Source organism: Ranitomeya variabilis, chromosome 2 (assembly GCF_051348905.1).
Source record: "Ranitomeya variabilis isolate aRanVar5 chromosome 2, aRanVar5.hap1, whole genome shotgun sequence".
Classification (NCBI taxonomy): Eukaryota; Metazoa; Chordata; class Amphibia; order Anura; family Dendrobatidae; genus Ranitomeya; species Ranitomeya variabilis.
In genome coordinates this window covers 398,024,952-398,036,953 of record NC_135233.1, presented here as the reverse complement: position 1 = coordinate 398,036,953, position 12,002 = coordinate 398,024,952, and the positions used below count along the sequence as shown (strand labels likewise).

Sequence of the window (12,002 nt, the reverse complement as noted above, 5' to 3'; positions counted from 1 at the left end):
TTTATGCGGCAAGCATTGCAGTCATCGCCTTGTGCGGAGCTCCCCTGGTGCTCGGGTGACCCACTCATCGGAAAGCAGTTTGGCTTCTGCACGGATACTGTGTGTTATTTGTATCACTTCTAGATGTTAATTTGAATTAAAATGTTCTTTCTGGAGAAAGGCAGAAAAAAAAAATATAAATATGTGAAGTTACATTGTATCGAATCATGTCTCCGTCTTCCATCATCTTCAAAATATTCTATCAGGAAAGCAAAAGTCGAAAAAATCTCTCAGCACGAAGACAACCGAAGAACACAAGTTTGTCAAAATCTTCACTTCTGACAACAGAGGACGCATGTTTTCTTAGAGCGTCTGTTGGATTTTCAGAAAGTGCCGCTGTTACAGTGAAGAAATGTCTGATTGTTGAATCTGTGTAACAAGGCAGACAATGAATCCTGAGCACTGCAGTCAGCGTTCTGTAGATCTCAGGGATAAGGGGCTAAGGAAAAAGAAAACTTTTTAGCTCATTCATAAAACTGAAAGAATGTATCTTGGCTGCACTTCTCTGTAATGTATCTTTTCCAGGGTTACATCCTGAAATCATAGGGACATCTGTATAGCACATCAGTTATAGTGTCATGGGGCCCAACAACTAAGGGGCCCATCTCCACACCGAGAGTATAGGCACTAACTGAAGACTACAGACGATGTAGGAGAGCATGGAGGAGCTGATTCTAATCTTCACTGCTGCAGTAAAGAAGCACTCATGACAAAATCTCTACTGCCTAAAGGTACTAAATATGTATGTAGAGTTACTGATCGCCAACATCTCTGGTTTCCAGCACCACTCTGGTCCTCTTCTGATTTACAGGACTTAATTTCTAACTCGTCAGATTATACCAGGAAGAGTCATTATTACAATGTAAGTCTATGGAGCATCAGAACTTAAAAAGTAACTTCTGGCTCATACATGGAGTGTATGTAATCCAGGGAGTTAGTCTAGAAATCATGTGAGTAAGAAGAGGACCAGAACATTTGTGAGAATTTTAATACTGATTGTTTAAATTTTTTTCCGCTGCATTACTCTTTGCAGGGATAATGGATTAAAGCGATTTTTCCCAACAACAAAAGTACATTTAATCAATAGATCTTGGAATAATAATAATTTCCACAATTGGATGTGTTTAAATCAAATGTTCCTGTGCTGAGATAATCTTATAACTGTGCTGTGGCTGTGACAGTACAGGAACATGGTCTGACCATACCACAGCTCCTTGGCGGGGAGGACGCAAAATGGGATCAGAGCTGATTCTTATTGTGAGGTAAAGAATTTCACTACCTGTTTTTAACCCCTTTACCCCCAAGGGTGGTTTGCATGTTAATGACCAGGCCAATTTTTACAATTCTGACCACTGTCCCTTTATGAGGTTATAACTTTGGAACGCTTCAACGGATCCTGGTGATTCTGACATAGTTTTCTCGTGACATATTGTACTTCATGATAGTGGTAAAACTTATTTGATATTATCTGCGTTTATTTGTGAAAAAAATGGAAATATGGCGAAAATTTTGAAAATTTCTCAATTTTCCAAATTTGAATTTTTATGCCCTTAAATCACAGAGATATGTCACGCAAAATACTTAATAAGTAACATTTCCCACATGTCTACTTTACATCAGCACAATTTTGGAACCAAAATTTTTTTTTGTTAGGGAGTTATAAGGGTTAAAAGTTGACCAGAAATTTCTCATTTTTACAACACCATTTTTTTTTAGGCACCACATCTCATTTGAAGTCATTTTGAGTCCTCTATATGACAGAAAATACCCAAGTGTGACACCATTCTAAAAACTGCACCCCTCAAGGTGCTCAAAACCACATTCAACAAGTTTATTAACCCTTCAGGTGTTTCACAGGAATTTTTGGAATGTTTAAATAAAAATGAACATTTAACTTTTTTTCACACAAAAATTATTTCAGCTCCAATTTGTTTTATTTTACCAAGGGTAACAGGAGAAAATGGACCCCAAAAGTTATTGTACAATTTGTCCTGAGTACGCTGATACCCCATATGTGGGGGTAAACCACTGTTTGGGCGCATGGCAGAGCTCGGAAGGAAAGGAGCGCCATTTTACTTTTCAATGCAAAATTGACTGGAATTGAGATGGGACGCCATGTTGCATTTGGAGAGCCCCTGATGTGCCTAAACATTGAACCCCCCCACAAGTGACACCATTTTGGAAAGTAGACCCCCTAAGGAACTTATCTAGATGTGTGGTGAGCACTTTGACCCACCAAGTGCTTCACAGAAGTTTATAATGCAGAGCCGTAAAAATAAAAAATCATATTTTTTCACAAAAATGATCTTTTCGCCCCAATTTTTTATTTTCCCAAGGGTAAGAGAAGAAATTGGACAACAAAAATTGTTGTGCAATTTGTCCTGACAACGCTGATACCCCATATGTGGGTGTAAATCACTGTTTGGGTGCATGGCAGAGCTCGGAAGGAGCGCCATTTGACTTTTCAATGCAAAATTGACTGGAATTGAGATGGGACGCCATGTTGCGTTTGGAGAGCCCCTGATGTGCCTAAACATTGAAACCCCCCACAAGTGACACCATTTTGGAAAGTAGACCCCTTAAGGAACTTATCTAGATGTGTGGTGAGCACTTTGACCCCAAAAGTGCTTCACAGAAGTTTATAATGCAGAGCCGTAAAAATAAAGAATCATATTTTTTCACAAAAATGATCTTTTCGCCACCAATTTTTTATTTTCCCAAGGGTAAGAGAAGAAATTGGACCCCAAACGTTGTTGAGCAATTTGTCCTGAGTACGCTGATACCCCATATGTGGGGGTAAACGACTGTTTGGGCGCATGGCAGAGCTCGGAAGGGAAGGAGCGCTGTTTGACTTTTCAATGCAAAATTGACTGGAATTGAGATGGGACACCATGTCGCGTTTGGAGAACCCCTGATGTGCCTAAACATTAAAACCCCCCACAAGTGACACCATTTTGGAAAGTAGACCCCCTAAGGAACTTATCTAGATGTGTTTTGAGAGCTTTGAACTCCCAAGTGTTTCACTACAGTTTATAACGCAGAGCCGTGAAAATAATTTTTTTCTTTTTCACAAAAATGATTTTTTAGCCCCCAGTTTTGTATTTTCACAAGGGTAACAGGAGAAATTGGACCCCAAAAGTTGTTGTCCAATTTGTTCTGAGTACGCTGATACCCCGAATGTGGGGGGAACCACTGTTTGGGCGCATGACAGAGCTCGGAAGGGAAGGAGCTCCATTTGGAATGCAGACTTAGATGGATTGGTCTGCAGGCATCACGTTGCATTTGCAGAGCCCCTGATGTACCCAAACAGTACAAACCCCCCACAAGTGACCCCGTATTGGAAACTAGACCTCCCAAGGAACTTATCTAGATGTGTTGTGAGATCTTTGAACCCCCTAGTGTTTCACTACAGTTTACAACGCAGAGCCGTGAAAATAAAAAATCCTTTTTTTTCCCACAAAAATGATTTTTATTTTCCCAAGGATAACAAGAGAACTTGGATGCCAATATGTTGGGGTAAACCCCTGTTTGGGCGCACGGGAGAGCTCGGAAGGGAAGGAGCACTGTTTTACTTTTTCAGCGCAGAATTGGCTGGAATTGAGATCGGACGCCATGTCGCGTTTGGAGAGCCCCTGATGTGCCTGAACAGTGGAAACTCCCCAATTCTACCTGAAACCCTAGTCCAAACACACCCCTAACCCTAATCCCAACGGTAACCCTAACCACACCCCTAACCCTGACACACCCCTAACTCTAATCCCAACCCTAATCCCAACCGTAAATGTAATCCAAACCCTAACCCTAACTTTATCCCCAACCCTAACCCTAACTTTAGCCCCAACCCTAACCCTAACTTTAGCCCCAACCCTAACTTTAGCTCCAACCCAAGCCCCAACTCTAACCCTAGCTCTAACCCTAGCCCTAACCCTAATGGGAAAATGGAAATAAATACATTTTTTTAATTTTATTATTTTTCCCTAACTAAGGGGGTGATGAAGGGGGGTTTGATTTACTTTTATAGCGTTTTTTATAGCGGATTTTTATGATTGGCAGCTGTCACACACTAAAAGACGCTTTTTATAGCAAAAAAACTTTTTGCGTGTCCACATTTTGAGACCTATAATTTTTCCATATTTTGGTCCACAGAGTCATGTGAGGTCTTGTTTTTTGCAGGACGAGTTGATGTTTTTATTGGTAACATTTTCGGACATGTGACAGTTTTTGATCGCTTTTTATTCCGATTTTTGTGAGGCAGAATGACCAAAAACCAGCTATTCATGAATTTCTTTTGGGGGAGGCGTTTATACCGTTCCACGTTTGGTAAAATTGATAAAGCAGTTTTATTGTTCGGGTCAGTACGATTACAGCGATATCTCATCTAGATCATTTTTTCATGATTTGGCGCTTTTATACGATAAAAATAATTATTTTGGCATCGCTTTATTCTGAGGACTATAACTTTTTTAATTTTTTGCTTATGATGCTGTATCGTAGCTCATTTTTTGCGGGACAAGATGACGTTTTCAGCGGTACCATGGTTATTTATATCTGTCTTTTTGATCGCGTGTTATTCCACTTTTTGCTCGGCGGTATGGTAATAAAGCGTTGTTTTTTGCCTCGTTTTTTTTTTTCTTACAGTGTTCACTGAAGGGGTTAACTAGTGGGACAGTTTTATAGGTTGGGTCGTTACGGACGCGGCGATACTAAATATGTGTACTTTTATTGTTTTTTTTTTTATTTAGATAAAGAAATGTATTTACAGGAATAATATTTTTTTTTCTTTTTTTAGGAATTTTTTTTTTTTTTTTACACATGTGGAATTTTTTTTTTTAAACTTTTTTACTTTGTCCCAGGGGGGGACATCACAGATCGCTGATCTGACAGTTTGCACAGCACTCTGTCAGATCAGCGATCTGACTTACAGGGCTGCAGGCTTACCAGCGCCTGCTCTGGACCCGGAAGTAGTCCCTGCAGGACCCGGATGCAGCCCCGCGGCCATTTTGGATCCGGGGCCTGCAGGGATAGGAGGTAAGAGACGCTCGGAGCAACGCAATCACATCGTGTTGCTCCGGGGGTCTCAGGGAAGCCCGCAGGGAGCCCCCTCCCTGCGCGATGCTTCCCTATACCGCCGGAACACTGCGATCATGTTTGATCGCAGTGTGCCGGGGGTTAATGTGCCGGGGGCGGTCTGTGACCGCTCCTGGCACATAGTGCCGGATGTCAGCTGCGATAGTCAGCTGACACCCGGCCGCGATCGGCCGCGCTCCCCCCGTGAGCGCAGCCGATCGCGATGGACGTACTATCCCGTCGGTGGTCATACGGGCCCACCCCACTTCGACGGGATAGTACGTCCGATGTCAGAAAGGGGTTAAGCAACATTTTACCTAAAAGAAAGAATTATTTGCGATCCCATGCTGTAATGTCTGTTTTCTACCCCCATCTGCCACGAGATGTGGTACGATCAGTCCATGTTCCTGTATGGTCAGACACGACCATCACATAGTCACATCACATAGGAAAATCCCTTTAAATGTGACATTATTATATCTTTTTCGCCTGAGTAGAGGTGTCACAGTGATGTCTTGTTGATAAGATGGGCTACAAATGTTGTGTGGAGTTCTGAAGCATGAAATGGCCAATGATGACAAAAGTAGATGGGTCATGGCCCCTCTGGCCCTTTCTGCAGGTACATATCGCGGGGTGCACTGATAGAAATTCAAGCTCAACCCCACTAAACCAAGCTTGGCTATATTGCACTTTCTTTAAAGTCTTAGATAAGAAGTGAAACGCACTGTGTGGCCTGCGGCCGGGGAGGTCCGCTGGGAGTCGCGGCTACTTTCACGACTGCTGGAGATCTGCAGGATGTGGCCCCTAGGAACCTTCATTCTAGGTAGCAGTGTAATTCCCAGGAGCTGCGACTTTCATTCCTCAGACTCTGGCCACAGCGCACAAAAGAAGGATCGTTCCGCTACATCTGTGTACTGGGATGTTGTATCCACCCTTTACTTCATTACTTACACTATCATTTCCTCATTATTACATAGTAACAAAATCGTAGACAGGCTGCAAGTCCCATCGTAGCCAAGGGCTGACCATAGAGACATGTAGCAGAAACATCTAGAGGCAAAGCTGCCAACTTCAGGGGAGCAAGTCGCGCTCCTCACATCTGCACCATTAGACAACAAATTAAAAAAACAAAAACTTTTACATTGCTCCACTTATTTTTTGTTTTATACTTGTTTGTTTCTTTTGCATAATATACTTTGTATTTCCTTACCCCAGCTCTATCCCTTACCCTGCTCCTACGTCTAACCCTAGCCCAACGTTACAAACAGTATGGAAAATAAATGTTTATCATAATGTTAGTGGGATTTCTTTTTACATTTGGGATAGCTCCTGTCGTGATCCAGGCCGGGTTTTGGGTCTTGTCTCTCCTTTCCCGCTCTGGTCATGTCAGTGGTTAACTTTCTCTGCCTCATTCCGGTGTCGGTCTGCTATTTCTCTGCACTGCATTTTGCAGGCAGTGCCAGTTAGATTTCTTGCCTAAGGCGTGTGTAGCTGGCTCTGGTGAGACCCTCATTTGTCCTGCTGCATTTAGCTGTCTTTGCCCGTGTCTGTTTATTCCTTTCTTCCCGCCATGACTCTGTGTATCCCTGTGTGTTTGGATTCCCCAATACTCGATTCTGCTTTGGCTCTGACCCGATTCTGTCTCTTCTAGTATTTCTGCTACGGACCGGTATTGACCTTTTGGCACTCCTATGACTCTGTGTTTGGAATTCCCCTTGGTACTACGCTACTCTCTGGTATTGACCCGGCTTGTCTGACTATTCTGATGCCACCTGGTGGTAGCCTCGCTGCAGTTCTGCTGGTCTGCTCTGAGCAGGAATCCAGCCCTCTCTCCACTCTGCTGCCATCTAGTGGAGTTTGCATTTACCTGCAGTGCTGCAGTGTCACAGCTCCCCTCTTACATAATTACCCTTGAGAGGAGAGGCAAGGGCTGTAGGAGAGCAGAGTGCTGCCTCTGTCATTTCAGTTGCTGCTATGCAGAGTGCAGCACTCGAGATAAGTTTGCTATTGGCTATTGTGTTCTGCATAGGAAGAAACAAAGACAATAACGCTTACTTTATTATATTGAGAGCTATGCTATCTCCATTTGTTTCCTATGCAGAGTGCAATAGCCGATAACAAACTTATCTTCACTCCTGCACTTTGTATTAGGAACCTGTGGCAATGATCTAAATGTCAGCGTGGCCCCTTGCTGCTTTAATTATCTAATTCACCAACTGCCATGTGGGCACTACACCATTTCAGGAAGAAGTGGAAGGGCGGGGTGACATTTTGTGCTCCCATAGAATTTGGCGCCCGGGGCCAACGTCCTTGTGGCCCCGCACTACACTACAATAAGCATCTATCGTAGTCTGCTGGGAGGTTTGTGTGCTACGTGTCTGCTGCTCTTGTACTGGACCTTCAGCCTCCTAGGTCAAGAATCAATCATATGAGACAAGAGCTAATTATTTAGTATCTTGATCCTTCTCTGTCAACGCGCAGATGCCTCTGAACGTCTCTGACCTTTGCGCCTCGGTGCATTTTCCGTTACTATTTTCATTGCTGAGTAAAGATCTAGAATCACCGGTGTCGTTCGTACGCAACTCTGAGCTGAACACGTGGCCTCCGGTGAGCGGAATGAATACGTCTTCTGCTCCCAATACTAATCCCGACTCCGGAGACGGACTTATGCGCTCTCTTTATTTGATGATGTCAGTAATTATTCTGCTGTAAAATCACCGAGGTCTCGGGGCGCGGAGCTCTGCTCTCGGCGGATGGGAGAATCGTGCGGTGATAATGAAATCTAGAACAATGTGTTAACCCATTGCTAGATGCCTCGTACGTTGCTAGGTTTATGGGATTTATTTAGGGCAGGAATGTAGTAAATGAGGACAATCTAAATAGACAATTCTGATGAAGGATTTAATAAATGACATTTTCGACCAAAGCTTTCTAAAAGAAAAAGTAAAGAAATTGCGGTTAGAGTAAGGTTGGGCGCACAGCCCTGCATGATGACCGAGAATGCCCAATGTCGCGGTGTGTCACCTTGTGATGCCAACTTCCGGTTCTACATTCATACTCCTATTTTGGACTGTAAGAAGTCATAAAGGGTTTTTCATGACTCAGATATTCCCGACAGATCCTTAGGATTGGTCAGTACCCAATTGGTGGCATCTGACGCCTGACACTACAGTGATGAGCAGGTCCGGCGTCAGTGCATGGAGTCAGAACAGCGCAGCGCCATATGCTGTATAGTGGTCATTCTCAGGACTGCAGCTCCGATCACTTCGAAGAGAATAAAAGCAGATCTGCAGTGCTGGCAATGGCCACCACAGAGCGTATGGAGCTGTGGTATTCCAGCTTTGTGCTCTCTGATAGGTGGGCTTGCCGGGTGTCAGACTCCCACTGATTTTAAGTTGATGATCTCTCCTAAGGATAACCCCTTTAAAATTGTAATTACAATTAACGCTATCAATTTTCTAAGCAAAATATATGTAGCTTACAGGTGTTTTCAATATTTAAACCCCCTTTCCTTAAAAAGAACCTGAAAAAGATATTCAAAGGCTGCCCGAACCAGACAAGTCTTTTTCTAAAGCAAATAAGCCTGGAAAGCATGTGAGGATGCGGAGATGACGGGAGCAGGAAAAATTGCAATTACATCAGATTACTCCAGCGAACACCCAGCATAATGGATAAAAGATGGGGTGGTCTATAGAAAAATGGACCCCACATTATGCTGCTGGGCTTTTACCACCCTTGTTGGTCTTTTACACCTGTTCCATAATTCTTTGGCCAATTTTCCATTTTTTGGTCTTTTTCCTGTTGAGAAGGGAGGAATGAATTCCTGTTCATGGAGGTGGTCTTATTCTATGATGTCCAGATAGTATTATTGGGCATATATACGAGGGCCTGATGATTAGCGAGACCTTATCATCGCCTTCTCGTTACCCAGATTAATAAAAGTGTTATAAGACTTTGGAAAAGTATAGAAGGAGCGATGGATATCACCAGGGATGAAAGGATAAAATTAACACTTGTGAACAAAACAATTATGGCGACTCTCGCTGCCCATCCACCAGGTCGTCTCATACAAGATTTATATCAAAGTAGCAAATGTAGATTGTGCAAATGCCAAAGAATATACAGAGGAACATGGAGCCATGTATCCCCACCTCCAAGGAGAAGCGGTGATGGCGGCGGCGCCTCCTTCCGGATAACAATCAGCTTATTTAGTAAACACAAACTCTACAGAATGTTCTCCTACATTTCATTCCTTGTGGTTGACTGCACAGTAAAATCCTCGAGACAGTGTAACAACTTGTGCCCGAGAGGTATATAATTTGCTTTGTCTAGCATAGTAATTTCAGCACAATGATCATAAAACTAGCACTTGCGAGATAAACTGTCCGTGGACCAAAGCATGGCTAATGAAAGATTTCCAATAAGCAGACATAAGTCAAACAACAACTTGCAGCTAATTTACTTCTCTATTGCCAGAATGGTCTAATCAGTTATGTTGCTCCTTGATTACATTTCTTTTTGGCCATCGATAGTGCAAATTATATCTTTGTTCAATCAAACAAACAATCTCGGAGAAATTGAACTTTCTCCACTCCATCCTACGGCAACCGAGAAAAGGCAGCATCCGGCAAAAATACTGTAGACGGAAAGTAATGAGGTTACATTGTAACAGAAGCAGAGGATGGAGAATGTATCACATGGATCATCTCATAGGACAATTCTCCCTTCTCCAAAGCTCTTAAGTTATTCCAGAATAGTCCCATGTAGACAGATATAGATCTGCCGAGTTATACCTGAAAAAATCTATTGATATTGGGTTTATTGTGCTGCAATCACTCTCCGGGTTCTCCTAGTAAAACCTCATATTTACTGTAAGGTTTAGGATTTTTTTTTTTCATTTTGCCATTAACATTGCCGTATTAAGATCTGTTTGACATGGGATGAATTATAGTTTTAAATGACTCCATTCACTTTATAATATATTGTATTAAAAAAAGGGAAAAAAAACTTTAAATAGGGTAAAATGGTGGGGAAAAAAATTAATTCTGCTTTTATTTTTGAGCTTCATTTTTACAGCACCAAATATGACCTGATAACACTTTTCCTGATCAATACGTTTAAGACAATACTAAACATGTAAAGTTTTATTCTATATTTCACTAGTTTTTTAAAAAAAATCAGAACTTTGTAAAAAAAAAAAAGTTTGGTTTGCGTTTCCGTTTTCTGGGATATAGAGCTTTTTCATACTTTTCCATGTGAGGCCTTTTTTTTCCCCTGTGCTGTGTTTTTTACTGGCACCATTGTGCAATACACACGATAATTTGATTGCTTTTTATTTCACTTTTTTCAAGCAGGTGTGGCTTCTGAAAAATGGAAGTTTGAAAACTTTTTTTTTCTTTATAGGGTTTAGTGCTCAGATTAAATAATTTCAGATATTGATAGGTTGGAGTTTTACAGACACTGAGCGACCAAATTTGTTTTTGTTTTCTATTCTCCTATTGGTAAAAGGTGGATGATATGAACTGCTATATTTTTTTCTTAATTTTTAAACATTTTTAACTACATTGTACATATTCTCCATACTCTGTGTCCCATGATCTCATATGTTGTCCTATTTCTCTCAGTAATGACTTTTCATATTCATACAATGACTTACGCATATCCATCTATGTACCGTACCATGCTTTCTATGAAGAGACTTCAATGCGGTAAAGTCAAAATTAACTGGAATCATCCAAAGTGGCTTCTTCAATTCAATTCAATTTTCTGTTGCTAAATATGCGATTTTCTGAATTCATGTAAATGTTCTTACAGATCTACCACCCAGCCCGATAGTTCTGTAAACCAGTGCAAGGACTTGATCATGAAATCACTAATTTTGCCCTCTATTAACCTTCAACTTCCAAGACTGCAAGGCTGTTGAGGTGTTTCTTTGAGGACTCCCATCCTCACGCGTTTGGTTTCCTCTAAGATTCACGTAAAACAATCAACAACTCAGAAAGCCAATATAAGATCAACAGGTTCCTCTAAGAGCTGGAAGATTCAATAGTGGAGAATATTCTCTATGACATGATAATATCATTTTATTAGCATCTATTTTATCAGAAACATCTTGAACAGCTCAGCAGAAATCAAGGCTTCAAAGTCAAAAGTGGTCATCATCTGCACCGTCAACATGTAGCCTGAAATCACATATGTACTTTTTACGGCAATTTTGGAGAATTGTTTTTAAGGACAAACCAAGAAGTGAAAACAACAGAAGGAGAAGTAAAAGTTGTCTTTTACTATGGTTCTCATTTCTTTAGGATCCACTTCTGCATTTGATTGCACATGTGATTATAGCCTTAATGGGCAATCTTGAAGACACAAAACCTAGGACACAACAGTATCCAAAAGACACAGGACAAAAAGCACACACCAGGATCCAGAAGACCCAGGACATAGTGCATACCAGACTGTGGAAGTCTCCAATGAGATTGTAGACACAGGACATAATACCATCCAGAAGAACCAGGAGAAAGGACATACCAGAATGTAGAAGACCCAGAACAAAGGACATACCAGAGTCTAGAAGACCCTAAACAAAGGACATATCAGACTGTGGAAATCTCCAAAGAGATTGTAGACATAGGACATAATACCATCCGGAAGAACCAGGACAAAGGATATACCAGAGTCTAGAAGACCTAGAACAAAGGACATACCAGAGTCTAGAAGACCCTGAACAAAGGACATACCAGAGTCTAGAAGACCCTGAAAAAATGACATAACAGACTGTGGAAATCTCCAATGAGATCGTAGACATAGGACATAATACCATCCAGAAGAACCAGGACAAAGGACATACCAGAACCCAGAAGACCCAGAACAAAGGACCATACCAGAATCTAGAAGAC

The 12,002-nt window shown here is 41.7% G+C and overlaps 1 protein-coding gene across 3 annotated transcripts in view; it reads right to left on the bottom strand.

Moving 5' to 3' along the window:
- Positions 1-12,002, bottom strand: part of PCDH11X (protocadherin 11 X-linked) — a 1,508,525-nt gene that overhangs the window by 734,112 nt on the left and 762,411 nt on the right. The window lies entirely within an intron of this gene.